The sequence below is a fragment of the Mus caroli genome, unplaced genomic scaffold (assembly GCF_978045245.1).
Source record: "Mus caroli unplaced genomic scaffold, Mus_caroli_1 scaffold_20, whole genome shotgun sequence".
Lineage (NCBI taxonomy): Eukaryota > Metazoa > Chordata > Mammalia > Rodentia > Muridae > Mus > Mus caroli.
In genome coordinates this window covers 38,865,513-38,880,000 of record NW_028227275.1, presented here as the reverse complement: position 1 = coordinate 38,880,000, position 14,488 = coordinate 38,865,513, and the positions used below count along the sequence as shown (strand labels likewise).

At 39.5% G+C, this 14,488-nt stretch overlaps 1 protein-coding gene and 1 non-coding gene across 15 annotated transcripts in view; both read left to right on the top strand.

Moving 5' to 3' along the window:
• Positions 1–14,488, top strand: part of Trpm3 (transient receptor potential cation channel subfamily M member 3) — an 886,635-nt gene that overhangs the window by 97,435 nt on the left and 774,712 nt on the right. The window lies entirely within an intron of this gene.
• LOC115030018 (U6 spliceosomal RNA) lies at positions 12,681–12,787 on the top strand. Its single transcript, XR_003835611.1, has one exon. It is a non-coding gene; the product is annotated as a U6 spliceosomal RNA (small nuclear RNA).

Below are 14,488 nucleotides of genomic sequence, written 5' to 3'. Positions count from 1 at the left end.
AGGAAGGCAATTTTAGAGTCATCTCAACCCTGGAGGGTGATGTCTTTCTGGATTTGCATGGAACTCTCTTTCTAATTTGAAGGGTTAGTGGAACAGGATGCTAAGAAGTGATGCGCTTTTCAGAAGTGTGTAAGACTAAGCTCCCAGAAGGTGAGATTTCAGTGTTGAATATGTTAGCTGTTTTTGATTTCTTTGGATGGTTTAACTATTCTCCACTTTACCTAGTGGCCATTCTGAAAATAGGATACCCTGATCATCCTGTCAAAAATCCTAATAGTTTACAGAAACGGCAGCTATCAGACAGAGGGTTCGAGTGGCTCTCTGAACTGTAGAATTTCCAACATAGTGTCCCTAGATCCATGAGAAAGACAATGCTTTCTTTAAAGATTTATAGAATGGAATGAATTACACCTGGGAGAAATTACTTAGGTCAGCAACAACAGCTAGCTATAATGTAGGAAAACAACATAATGTTGCTCATTTAAAAAATACTACATCAGAAAAAACATTAACGAGAACAGGCATTTCTTTTTCTAGCAGACAGAGGAGCTGTCAGTAAGATGTGGCAATGACATAACTAACCTACATAATATTTTCTATGACATATCTGAATAATCAGTCATATTTGTTGGCATTTATATCAGTGTTCATTAAAATGTGCACATATAAATTTTAAACCCTTACTATCAGAGCAAAATTTCAAAGGTAATTTATCTTTTATGGGATAAATATTTCAAACTCTTTTAAATCTTTTTAAACTATTCATTTCCTTCAGTAATCATAGTCAGCAACTGCTTTCTTTGTGGTTTATTTCTCTATGTCACTTGGTCCTTTTCTAGAAAAAGAAACTGTGCCCTGAAGGTTCCGGGGGTCATTCATTCAGACCCTTCCCAAAAGGGCAACAGAGCATGCCTTGGGAAACAGGCATGCATTTGCTCTATTCAGGAAATCTCATTTGCCTTTTCAATTTCCAGAGAAATGAGCAATTATAACATGATCTTTAAGCATTACCTACTAAAAAATCTAACATTTTATTTTATTTTCATCAGATAATTTTCTTCTCAATGTCAAGTTGTGGTTATAGATTAGACTTTTTGTTGTTGTTGTTGTTGAGTGGATAAATGTTAAGTTGCTGACTTAAAATATATTTTAGGATTCAAGACTATTTAAGTACAGATTACCTATAAAACAGTTCTCTCCATACATGAAATAGTGCATTTCCGCAAAGGTAAGTCAAGTAAGTGACAGAGAGAGAGAGAGAGAGAGAGAGAGAGAGAGAGAGAGAGAGAGAGAGAGAGAGAAAGAGAGTCGGAAAAATCTTCTTAGTATTTAGGCAGAAATCACACACAAAGCAATAATGCAGATGCTTACAGGACATTAATGATCAAGGTATATTATAGAAATATGTGATTTGTCCCTCAATTAGGCACGTCTGCCTTTGTCACACTTAATCCTCTTAGAATATACACATGAGTGGCCAGGCAATTTACTGTCCAAAGATGACTGCCTTTCTGCGGCTAACATGGTAAAGAGGGTGTAGGAGCACATCAGTACTGTCTGCTGAGAAGCGGTGTGTGTGCTCATTGGAAGACTATAATCCTCCAAGCCCCACCCACACTTTTATAGATTTACTAAGTACTCAGAACCGTTGTTTCTCACTTCAGAGTTCTTTTATTTTTCCATGAACTGCACCATTTCTGCAAGTAGAGTAATATCAGGTTGATGTAATATCCTATTCTATTTCCTGGCTTCAAAAAAATCTATTTAATATGTCATGCTTTGATAGAGTTCACTCGTGCTTTGGCCACATGTCCATTCCAAGTGAGGGAAAAAAATCATTTTTAATATTATTTTTTATTAGATATTTTCTTTATTTACATTTCAAATGCTATCCTGAAAGTTCCCTATCCCCTCCCCCTGCCCAAATCTTATACTCTCACTGTTCATACCCAGAGTCTTAGAGTCCATATCTTGACAGAAGCCCATCAGAACCATCAGTCCTCTAAAGCAGAAAGACATCCCCATGCCTCTCTCATCCTTTCTGCACATCACTCCATGTGTGTGTGCCCATGTGTGCGTACACTTTTGTGCCTATGTGGGTATACCTCTCCGGTCCCATCCATGTGTTCACTGCTGGAGGCCACCTTTTTATGTTGCATTTAAAATCCAGGGCAGAGATGCTTCGGTCCTCTCTCTCTTTTTTTTCTCTTTTTAGATTTATTTATTGATTATATGTAAGTACACTGTAGCTGTCTTCAGACACTCCAAAAGAGGGAGTCAGATCTCATTAAGGATGGTTGTGAGCCACCATGTGGTTGCTGGGATTTGAACTCTGGACCTTTGGAAGAGCAGTCGGGTGTTTTTACCCACTGGTGAGCTGGTGAGCTATCTCACCAGCCCAGCCTGAGTCCTCTCATTGCTATGTTTAGATCTTCTATTATTATTTGTATTGAAGCCATTCTTTTTATCTCACTCAGTCTTCTCCAATTTCTTTGGCTCAGTGCTATCACTTCTTACCTTTTCAGAAAGCAAGTGTTCTTTGCTCTCTCTCTCTCTCTCTCTCTCTCCTCTTCCCTCCCTCCCCCTCCCTCTTTTCTGCCTGTCTGTCTATCTTTCCTTATTTTCTCTTAATTTCTTATAAAAGTAACTTTTATTTACCTGCTAATTGTTTTTTTCCAGGGTTTGCTACCTCCATCTGTTAACCTAGCCCTAGTCCTGGAAGCTTCTAGCTTCCATACAATCTAATCTAGACCTAGAATATTTTTAGCCTGTGATACCTGCTGCTGAATAAGCTCACCCTTTCTAGTTTTTCTGAATTCTGGCTGGCTGGTTCAACTCAGCTGTTGGGGCTCAAACCCCTCTCCAAGCTGACAGAGTCAATCTAGCTTCTCTCAGTTTCCAAATTGCTTTGCTTGGCCTCACACTAACTTTGGCAATCCGTTCTAATCTTCTGGCTCCTCATGCTCTGGCTCATTCTGTCTTCACCTGTATCTTGCTTGTTCCCTCTCTGCAACCTGTCCCTGTAAAACTGTCTTGGTAAAGCTGCTTCTTCTCCTTTTTCTCTCTGCCTGAACTGCTTTGTTAAGTAGCTTCCCTTTCCTCTCTCTTCTCGTGAGAGTTGGGCATATCCTATTCTGGCAAATCTTTATCTTATGCATCACTTTGTCTGCCACTCAATTAGACATCACTTTCAAACATAGTTGCTTCCTTCTACAAACTAACTTTACCTTGGTTGTTTGGTATTAAAGGTGTGTACTAAGGGAATGTCTGTATTCCAGCCAGAGGGACTAAAGGTGTGTGCTAAGCATTGAGCCACACCACAACTAGAAATAGATATTTTTCAGGAAATAACACAATCCTGGGTTCATACTGTGATCAAATATCCTTCAATAGTCTTTCATCCATCCATCCACCCATCCATCCATTCTTTCTTTCTCTTTCTTCCTCCTTCTCTTTTTTCTACTGTCATCCTCCTTCTTCCTGGTTGGTTGATGCCATAGTTTGTGTGCCACTACTGCACCCATCGAGTTCTCACACTATGATGGTCATTGATGTGCTTCATGAAGACACTTCTTAGTATGTTTTTACCTAGTAATATGTTTTTTAGTCTTTAACAACCAATATTAGCATCGAATTATTTGAAGAGTTTGAGCTTCTTGTTTATACATAGTGTTGGATTTACTATGAAGCTAGTAGAGATTAATTAGCTCTTATGTCAAACCTTATATTTGTCCATTCTATTTACATTCTTAAAGTATACTCCTGAATATGTGGGGAAAACAAACTATTATTAAGCACTTGTTTAGTTATTGCTGAAGGCTTATAGATCAGGAGATACACAGAAACAAAATGTTATCTATCTATAGGTCTATACATCTATCTAAAATAAAATTGGACCTAATAGGAAGACCCAAAATTGTACTGTTTTGATTTTTTAACTTTTATAGCTCTTTAAGAATTTCACAGTCATGCAACCCAATCCCACTCATGTCCCCCTCCCTTCCTCCTCACCCTCCATCCTTGCAACCTCCCACCAACAGAGAAAAAAAATCTCATTGTTGAAGCTATAATGTGTCATACTGTGTCCCACAGTATATGGTTGTTCACACTACTTTGCTTGAAAATATTCATTGTAATGACTTCTTGGTCTGGTACAAGGTCTCTGACTTCTGCTACTCTCTTGATCCTGGAACCTCACTGAGACTCCTCTCGGACATCCTGTTGTTACCCTTTATCATGAAGATCTTATAGTTTTGCATCTGAAGGGCCAGCCTCTTTATGCATTCCAGCAATTCACAGATGTTGGGTTGGACAGTTCAAAGCCCTGGATCTGGCTGTGAGAGGTCTGAGCTGGTCAGAATGTCAGAAAGGTCAGAATGTCAGAATGCTGGCTCCCTTGCTCTACAGCCCTCAGGGCTAGCTCACCAGCAATCCCTGCAATCAGGGCCAACTCTATCCTGCTGTCCAGGTGAAGTGCAACACTTGCTCTCCCTATTGTTGCAGCTGGTGAGGAACATGACCAGTTCTTCCATTCTCATGACCCTAGGGCCAGCTTTCTTGCTTGCCATAGATGTCAAGGGACAAGTGGGAGGGGGGAAGATAAAGGCATCTCTCCCTTGTTCAAATCACTTCCCAGCAGACAAAAGTCAGGGCTGGCTAACCCATACTCACACCCTCAGCAATGGCTCCGATGGCTCACTTGTGCCCCAGTCCACCAGGCTCAGCTCTACTGTGCTATTCAGGAGAGGTTCAGGGCCTGCTCCCTGGAGTGTTGCAGCTGGGGAGGAGCAGGGAGCAGCTCTCCTGTCATCATGACCACAGGGCCAGGTCTCCTGCCTTCCACAGGTGCTGATGAAAAGGGTGAGGGGAAAAATTTTTAATATTTTTATTACATATTTTCCTCAATTACATTTCCAATGCTATCCCAAAAGTCCCCCATAGCGCCCCCCACTTCCCTACCCACCGATTCCCATTCATTTGGCCCTGGCATTCCCCTATATTGGGGCATACATATTGCAAGTCCAATGGGCCTCTCTTTCCATTGATGGCCGACTAGACCATCTTTCGATACATATGCAGCTAGAGACAAGAGCTCCGGGGTTCTGGTCAGTACATCATGTTGTTCCAACAATAGGGTTGCAGATCCCTTTAGCTCCTTGGGTACTTTCTCTAGCTTCTCCATTGGGAGCCCTGTGATACATCCAATAGCTGACTGTGAACATCCACTCCTGTGTTTGCTAGGCCCCGGCATCGTCTCACAAGAGACAGCTATATCTGGGTCCTTTCAGCAAAATCTTGCTAGTGTATGCAATGGTGTCAGCGTTTAGAAGCTGCTTATGGGATGGATCCTTGGATACGGAAGTCTCTAAATGGTCCATCCTTTCATCACAGCTACGAACTTTGTCTCTGTAACTCCTTCCCTGGGTGTTTTGTTCCCAATTCTAAGAAGGGGCACAGTGTCCACACTTTGGTCTTCATTCTTCTTGAGTTTCATGCGTTTAGCAAATTGTATCTCATATCTTGGGTATCCTAAGTTTTGGGCTAATATCCACTTATCAGTGAATACATATTGTGTGAGTTCTTTTGTGATTGTGTTACTTCACTCAAGATGATGCCCTCCAGGTCCATCCATTTGGCTAGGAATTTCATAAATTCATTCTTTTTAATAGCTGAGTAGTACTCCATTGTGTAAATGTACCATAATTTCTGTATCCATTCCTCTGTTGAGGGACATCTGGGTTCTTTCCAGCTTCTGGCTATTATAAATAGGGCTGCTATGAACATAGTGGAGCATGTGTCCTTTTTACCGGTTGGGACATCTTCTGGATATATGCCCAGGAGAGGTATTGCTGGATCCTCCGGTAGTACTATGTCCAATTTTCTGAGGAACCGCCAAACTGATTTCCAGAGTGGTTGTACAAGCTTGCAATCCCACCAACAATGGAAGAGTGTTCCTCTTTCTCCACATCCTCGCCAGCATCTGCTGTCACCTGAATTTTTGATCTTAGCCATTCTGACTGGTGTGAGGTGGAATCTCAGGGTTGTTTTGATTTGCATTTCCCTGATGATTAAGGATGTTGAACATTTTTTCAGGTGCTTCTCTGCCATTCTGTATTCCTCAGGTGAGAATTCTTTGTTCAGTTCTGAGCCCCATTTTTTAATGGGGTTATTTGACTTTCTGGAGTCCACCTTCTTGAGTTCTTTATATATATTGGATATTAGTCCCTTATCTGATTTAGGATAGGTGAAGATCCTTTCCCAATCTGTTGGTGGTTTTTTTGTCTTATTGATGGTGTCTTTAGCCTTGCAGAAGCTTTGTAGTTTCATGAGATCCCACTTGTCAATTCTCGATCTTACAGCACAAGCCATTACTGTTCTATTCAGGAATTTTTCCCCTGTGCCCATATCTTCAAGGCTTTTCCCCACTTTCTCCTCTATAAGTTTCAGTGTCTCTGGTTTTATGTGAAGTCCCTTGATCCACTTAGACTTGACCTTAGTACAAGGAGATAGGAATGGATCGATTCGCATTCTTCTACATGTTAACAACCAGTTGTGCCAGCACCATTTGTTGAAAATGCTGTCTTTCTTCCACTGGATGTTTTTAGCTCCCTTGTCGAAGATCAAGTGACCGTAGGTGTGTGGGTTCATTTCTGGGTCTTCAATTCTATTCCATTGGTCTATTTGTCTGTCACTATACCAGTACCATGCAGTTTTTATCACAATTGCTCTGTAGTAAAGCTTTAGGTCCGGCATGGTGATTCCACCAGAGGTTCTTTTATCCTTGAGAAGAGTTTTTGCTATCCTAGGTTTTTTGTTATTCCAGATGAATTTGCAGATTGCACTTTCTAATTCGTTGAAGAATTGATTTGGAATTTTGATGGGGATTGCATTGAATCTGTAGATTGCTTTTGGCAAGATAGCCATTTTTACAATGTTGATCCTGCCAATCCATGAGCATGGGAGATCTTTCCATCTTCTGAGATCTATAATTTCTTTCTTCAGAGACTTGAAGTTTTTATTATACAGATCTTTCACTTCCTTAGTTAGAGTCACGCCAAGATATTTTATATTATTTGTGACTATTGAGAAGGGTGTTGTTTCCCTAATTTCTTTCTCAGCCTGTTTATTCTTTGTGTAGAGAAAGGCCATTGATTTGTTTGAGTTAATTTTATATCCAGCTACTTCACCAAAGCTGTTTATCAGGCTTAGGAGTTCTCTGGTGGAATTTTTAGGGTCACTTAGATATACTATCATATCATCTACAAAAAGTGATATTTTGACTTCATCTTTTCCAATTTGTATCCCTTTGATCTCCTTTTGTTGTCGAATTGCTCTGGCTAGGACTTCAAGTACAATGTTGAATAGGTATGGAGAAAGTGGACAGCCTTGTCTAGTCCCTGATTTTAGAGGGATTGCTTTAAGCTTCTCACCATTTACTTTGATGTTGGCTACTGGTTTGCTGTAGATTGCTTTTATCATATTTAGGTATGGGCCTTGAATTCCTGATCTTTCTAAGACTTTTATCATGAATGGGTGTTGGATCTTGTCAAATGCTTTTTCCGCATCTAACGAGATGACCATGTGGTTTTGTCTTTGAGTTTGTTTATATACTGGATTACGTTGATGGATTTCCGTATATTGAACCATCCCTGCATCCCTGGGATGAAACCTACTTGGTCAGGATGGATGATTGTTTTGATGTGTTCTTGGATTCGGTTAGCAAGAACTTTATTGAGGATTTTTTCATCAATATTCATAAGGGATATTGGTCTGAAGTTTTCTATCTTTGTTGGGTCTTTTTGTGGTTTAGGTATCAGAGTAATTGTGGCTTCATAGAATGAGTTGGATAGAGTACCTTCTGTTTCTATTTTGTGGAATAGTTTGTGAAGAACTGGGATTAGATCTTCTTTGAAGGTCTGATAGAACTCTGCACTAAACCCATCTGGTCCTGGGCTTTTTTTAGTTGGGAGACTATTAATGACTGCTTCTATTTCTTTGGGGGATATAGGGCTGTTTAGATCATTAACCTGATCTTGATTCAACTTTGGTACCTGGTATCTGTCTAGGAACTTCTCCATTTCATCCAGGTTCTCCAGTTTTGTTGAGTATAGCCTTTGGTAGAAGGATCTGATGGTGTTTTGGATGTGTTCAGGATCTGTTGTTATGTCTCCGTTTTCATTTCTGATTTTGTTAATTAGGATGCTTTCCCTGTGCCCTCTAGTGAGTCTGGCTAAGGGTTTATCTATCTTGTTGATTTTCTCAAAGAACCAGCTCCTTGATTGGTTGATTCTTTGAATAGTTTTTCTTGTTTCCACTTGGTTGATTTCGCCCCTGAGTTTGATTATTTCCTTCCGTCTACTCCTCTTGGGTGAATTTGCTTCCTTTTGTTCTAGTGCTTTTAGGTATGTTGTCAAGCTGCTAATGTGTGCTCTCTCTAGTTTCCTTTTGGAGGCACTCAGAGCTATGAGTTTTCCTCTTAGAAATGCTTTCATTGTGTCCCATAAGTTTGGGTATGTTGTGGCTTCATTTTCATTGAACTCTAAAAAGTCCTTAATTTCTTTCTTTATTCCTTCCTTGACCAAGGTATCATTGAGAAGAGTGTTGTTCAGTTTCCACGTGAAGGTTGGCTTTCTATTATTTATTTTGTTATTGAAGATCAGCCTTAGTCCATGGTGATCTGATAGGATGCATGGGACAATTTCAATATTTTTGTATCTGTTGAGGCCTGTTTTGTGACCAATTATGTGGTCAATTTTGGAGAAGGTACCATGAGGTGCTCAGAAGAAGGTATATCCTTTTGTTTTAGGATAGAATGTTCTGTAGATATCTGCCAGATCCATTTGATTCATAATTTCTCTTAGTTTCTCTGTGTCCCTGTTTAGTTTCTGTTTCCATGATCTGTTCATTGGTGAAAGTGGTGTGTTGAAGTCTCCTACTATTATTGTATGAGGTGCAATGTGTGCTTTGAGATTTACTAAAGTTTCTTTAATGAATGTGGCTGCCTTTGTATTTGGAGCATAGATATTCAGGATTGATATTTCCTCTTGGAGGATTTTACCTTTGATGAGTATGAAGTGTCCCTCTCTGTCTTTTTTAATGACTTTGGGTTGGAAGTCAATCTTATCAGATATTATAATGGCTAGTCCAGCTTGTTTCTTCATACCATTTGCTTGGAAAATTGTTTTCCAGCCTTTCATTCTGAGGTAGTGTCTATCTTTTTCTCTGAGATGAGTTTCCTGTAAGCAGCAAAATGTTGGGTCTTGTTTGTGTAGCCAGTTTGTTAGTCTATGTCTTTTTATCGGGGAGTTGAGTCCATTGATATTAAGAGATATTAAGGAAAAGTAATTGTTGTTTCCTGTTATTTTTGTTGTTAAAGTTGGCATTCTGTTCTTGTGGCTGTCTTCTTTTAGGTTTGTTGAGGGATTACCTTCTTGTTGTTTCTAGGGCATGGTTCCTGTCCTTGTATTGGTTTTTTTCTGTTATTATCCTTTGAAGGGCTGGATTCGTGGAGAGATAATGTGTGAATTTGGTTCTGTCGTGGAATACTTTGGTTTCTCCATCTATGTTAATTGAGAGTTTGGCTGGGTATAGTAGCCTGGGCTGGAATTTGTGTTCTTTTAGTGTCTGTATAACATCCGTCCAGGATCTTCTGGCTTTCATAGTCTCTGGTGAAAAATCTGGTGTAATTCTGATAGGCTTGCCTTTATATGTTACTTGGCCTTTTTCTCTTACTGCTTTTAGTATTCTATCTTTATTTAGAGCATTTGTTGTTCTGATTATTATGTGTCGGGAGGTATTTCTTTTCTGGTCCAGTCTATTTGGAGTTCTGTAGGCTTCTTGTATGTTCATGGGCATCTCTTTCTTTAGATTTGGGAAGTTTTCTTCTATAATTTTTCTTCTATAATATAGATGTTTGCTGGTCCTTTGAGTTGAAAATCTTCATTCTCATCCACTCCTATTATCCGTAGGTTTGGTCTTCTCATTGTGTCCTGTATTTCTTGGATGTTTTGAGTTAGGATCTTTTTGTATTGTACATTTTCCTTGATTGTTGTGCCGATGTTCTCTATGGAATCTTCTGCACCTGAGATTCTCTCTTCCATCTCTTGTATTCTGTTGCTGATGCTGGTATCTATGGTTCCAGATTTCTTTCCTAGGGTTTCTATCTCCAGTGTTGCCTCATTTTGGGTTTTCTTTATTGTGTCTACTTCCCTTTTTAGGTCTAGTATGGTTTTGTTCATTTCCATCATCTGTTTGGATGTGTTTTCCTGTTTTTCATTAAGGACTTCTACCTGTTTGATTAGGTTATCCTGTTTTTCTTTAAGGATTTGTAACTCTTTAGCAGTGTTCTCCTGCAATTCTTTAAGGGATTTTTGTGCTTCCTCTTTATTGTCTTCTACCTGTTTACCAGTGTTCCTTTGTATTTCTTTAAGTGTGTTATTAAAGTCCTTCTTGAAGTCCTCTACCATCATCAGGAGATATGCTTTTAGATCCGTGTCTAGCTTTTCCGGTGTGTTGGGGTGCCCTGGACTGGGCGAAGTGGGGGTGCTGGGTTCTGATGATGGTGAGTGGTCTTGGTTTCTGTTAGTAAGATTATTACGTTTACCTTTCGCCATCTGGTAATCTCTGGGGTTAGTTGTTGTCGTTGTCACTGTTTAAAGATTGGAGCAGAAGCTGTGTTCCACTCACCAGCAGTATCAAAATCCTGTGGCGGGGGTCGTGGGGACCCTGCGCTCTAGCTACACTGGTGCTGTTCAGGCCGGATGAGGCCTGTGGCCCTACTCAGGCCGGTTTCTGCTTCCCTAACTAATGCAGTCTCAGGTCCCGCGCGCAATTGGATTGGAGCAGAAGCTGTGTTCCACTCACCAGCAGTCTCAAAATCCTGTGGCAGGAGTCGTGGGTAGCTGGCAGGTGTCAGCCGACTCTGTGCCCTAGCTACCCAGGTGCTTTTCTGACCGGAAGAGGCTTGTGGCCCTACGTAGGCCGGATTTCTGCCTCCCCAACCAGAGCAGTCTCCCTTGTAATTTTTTAGCACCTTGTAAAAAATATAAGGCAAATCAACTATCCTATTTTCACCATGTTTTCCCTGCTAGATTTAATATTTATTGATATTTCTTAGACCATGGATAGTTTAAATGTGCAATTTTTTTTATAATTGTTTCTACTTTTCTCTTAACCCAGCTAGCTCCTAAATAATTGAGAGTGGAGTATTTCATTTATTTAACAAGCTTTAAGGGCACAACAACTGAGCCATATTACACTATTTAATCTTCTAAAATTGTCTACCTCTCAGCCAAAATCCTGAACATATTTGCATTTTGTGCCTTTCTCTGCTAGAGCTGTTTTCTCAGTGTTTCCTGCTCTTTCCCTCTCTCTCTCTCTCTCTCTCTCTCTCTCTCTCTCTCTCTCTCTCTCTCTCTCTCTCTCTGTGTGTGAGTGTGTGCGTGTGTGTGTGTGTGTGTGGTGTGAATCATTGGCAGATTAGCTTCTTTATTGACCAATCAGGGAATAATCGGGGAGCAATGTTTTTCAAACAGACATGAGGGTACAAAAATCATCATTTGAATACAAGGATAAACTCTACACAGTGGACAATAACATTCTACTTACATGAAAGTGCTTGATTTCCTATACTACGATATCCATTGGTTCATGATGTTTTAGAGGTCTCCTCACTCTGTCTACCAGGCTATCATTTATCCTTCTGTCTACCAACTATTGTCTATCTGGTTAGCTTAGAAGAATAGGTTCCTGTTTACTGGGTGCTTTATAGTAAATTGTGTTCGTTTATTTGACTTTTGGATTGTTCCATATATGCTCAGTGTGTACACTGGCTATAAGTCAAGCTCATCGTAAACTTTCTCTATCTCTGCAATGCTCATCTATTCCTCCCGAGATCCCTGGTTCTTTGGTTCATTCTAAAAGTAAATGTTTTGAAAAGTCTTCTGAATATTGAGTGTGCTCATTGCTACAGGAAATAGTCTTAATTGAATGCTTTTCTTTAGTGGGTTGAGAGACTGAATATGAATTTATACTAACCTTTTATCTTTATGAATTTTCTTGAAACTATTTAAAAGGGTATATTCATTTCATGTCAATCTCATAAGAGTCTTCTGTGCCTTCCTCCCTTTAATATTTATATTAAATATTCACATAGGAGTAACTTTAAAGTATTTTCTCAAACTTTGACTTGGTTTATGATGCTCATTTTGTTTATTTAATAAGGAAGTGATACAAAAGTATTCTCATTGACTAAAGTAAAATGTTCTCATAGATCATTTTCCTTTCCTTCCACTTAGTTTTGATAATTTTTATGCCTATTTAAGATGTGAGGCTAAGAAATTTAGCATTGGTACATCTTGAAACTAAACAATATTTTACCCAAATATTCACTAGCATCTTCTGAGATCATTTGGTAGATTCACATCTTTCCTTGTCTTCATCATCTGCATAATTAGAAGTGTACCACTTGTTTGATATTTTCTAGTGACCAGATTAAGGTTTCGAGTCATAAAAAACCTACCATAGCAATGGTGTGTTCTCTTCGGTATCATATAAGAGGAACATAGTAATAATGTCATATTATTTATAATTATAATTTTCAATAAAGTCACATCTGACAGGCTTCTTTGAAGTTACTGTTGCTTTAAAACAAGGAAATGTGTGGTGAAAGATGCATTAAGGTGCTCCCTTCGGCAGCACATATACTAAAATTGGAACGATATAGAGAAGATTAGCATGGCCCCTGTGCAAGGATGACATGCAAATTCGTGAAACGTTCCATATTTTTAATTAGCCTCCAAACAATGACAGCATTGGATACACTAGCAAGCGTTTGCTGCAAGGACCCTGACATAGCTGTCTCTTGTGAGACTAGGCCGGGGCCTAGCAAACACAGAAGTGGATGCTCACAGTCAGCTATTGGATGGATCACACGGCCCCCAATGGAGGAGCTAGAGAAAGTATCCAAGGAGCTAAAGAGATCTGCAACCCTGTAGGTGCAACAACATTATGAACTAACCAGTACCCCGGAGCTCTTGACTCTAGCTGCGTATGTATCAAAAGAGGGCCTAGTCGGCCATCACTGGAAAGAGAGGCCCATTGGACACGCAAACTTTATATGCCCCAGTACAGGGGAATGCCAGGGCCAAAAAAAAAAAAAAAAAAAAAAAAAAAAATGGGAATGGGTGGGTAGGGAAGTGGAGGGGGGAGGGTGTGGGGGACTTTTGGGATAGTATTGGAAATGTAATTGAGGAAAATATGTAATAAGAAATATAAAATAAAAAAAAGAATTTGAAAACAAATAAATGCATCTAAAAAAAAAGATGCATTAATACCTATGCAAATGTTCATTTTCTACTTTATCTGCCTGTCGTGTAGTGCAACCATTCTGTGGTTCTTGCCTACAGCAATTATACCTGTAGCACTGCTACACTCATTTATGACTTCTCTATATTACCATAGATATCCTTCTCTAATACAGAGCTGCTCCTCTCCTTCAGTGAAAGGTCTGCTTACTAAGGGTGTTTATTCCCTGTGTCATTACTGATTTTGGTCATTTTTGATTAGAAAAAGACATTTAGGTATGATTATGAACAAATGCCTCACACCCATATATAAGTGTATATTGTAGCCTATGTGTTCTTTTTTTCTTCCACCTTTCTTTGTTCTTTTTCAACTCCTTAACAGTGGTTAGGAGAGTAAAAAAGATAGAGGGGTAAGGGGATGACATTATTGTTAGACTACTTCCTGCTGATTAGGGGCGTCCACTCTTGAGGGCAAGTTTGATCTTCACTGCCAAGATATCTGATTTCTTCTTGTTAATTTTTCTTTGCTCGTGACACTTAACAAACTACAATCAACAGCAACCAGCAACCAACCACAACCCAACAACAACAACAGCCCCGCCTCTCAGAGCTCCAGCATTTATATATACTCTGATAAGTCCCCAGAATTCCAAATGTCACACTCTTCCAGAAAGTATCTGATGTTGAGGAGTCACACTCCCACAGAGCATGAGGCAAGTCATGGTCAGCTGCAGTGGACAACCTGAAGTAGCCCTATATACCATACCTGGGATTAAAAAGAAAACACATTATCATAGTCTTCTATGTTTTCATAGAAATCAAAATTCTCACTGTAGTATATATAATAATAGCCCATGCTGGTGCCTTTGGCCCAGGGGAGAACTTCTAGGTTTATTATAGTTTTTATCATGTCTTTACTAGGAATTTTTTCTCAGTCAGTGATGAGCACGTTTCCTTTAACTACAATGTATTTACACATTACCTATCACACATATAGTTTCAGAAACACTGAACCAAATTCTTAAGAGGAACCAGTCTATCAGCTGAAAGATTGTTGTGTGCAATTCCTTGCCTCTGCAGCTTTTCCATGTTTAGGCAAAACACCATTCTCAAAGATACTCATCCTTTGTTGGAAATACATATTTTAGCGTTTTGATTTTGTGTTATTCTAGCAGATGGTCAGT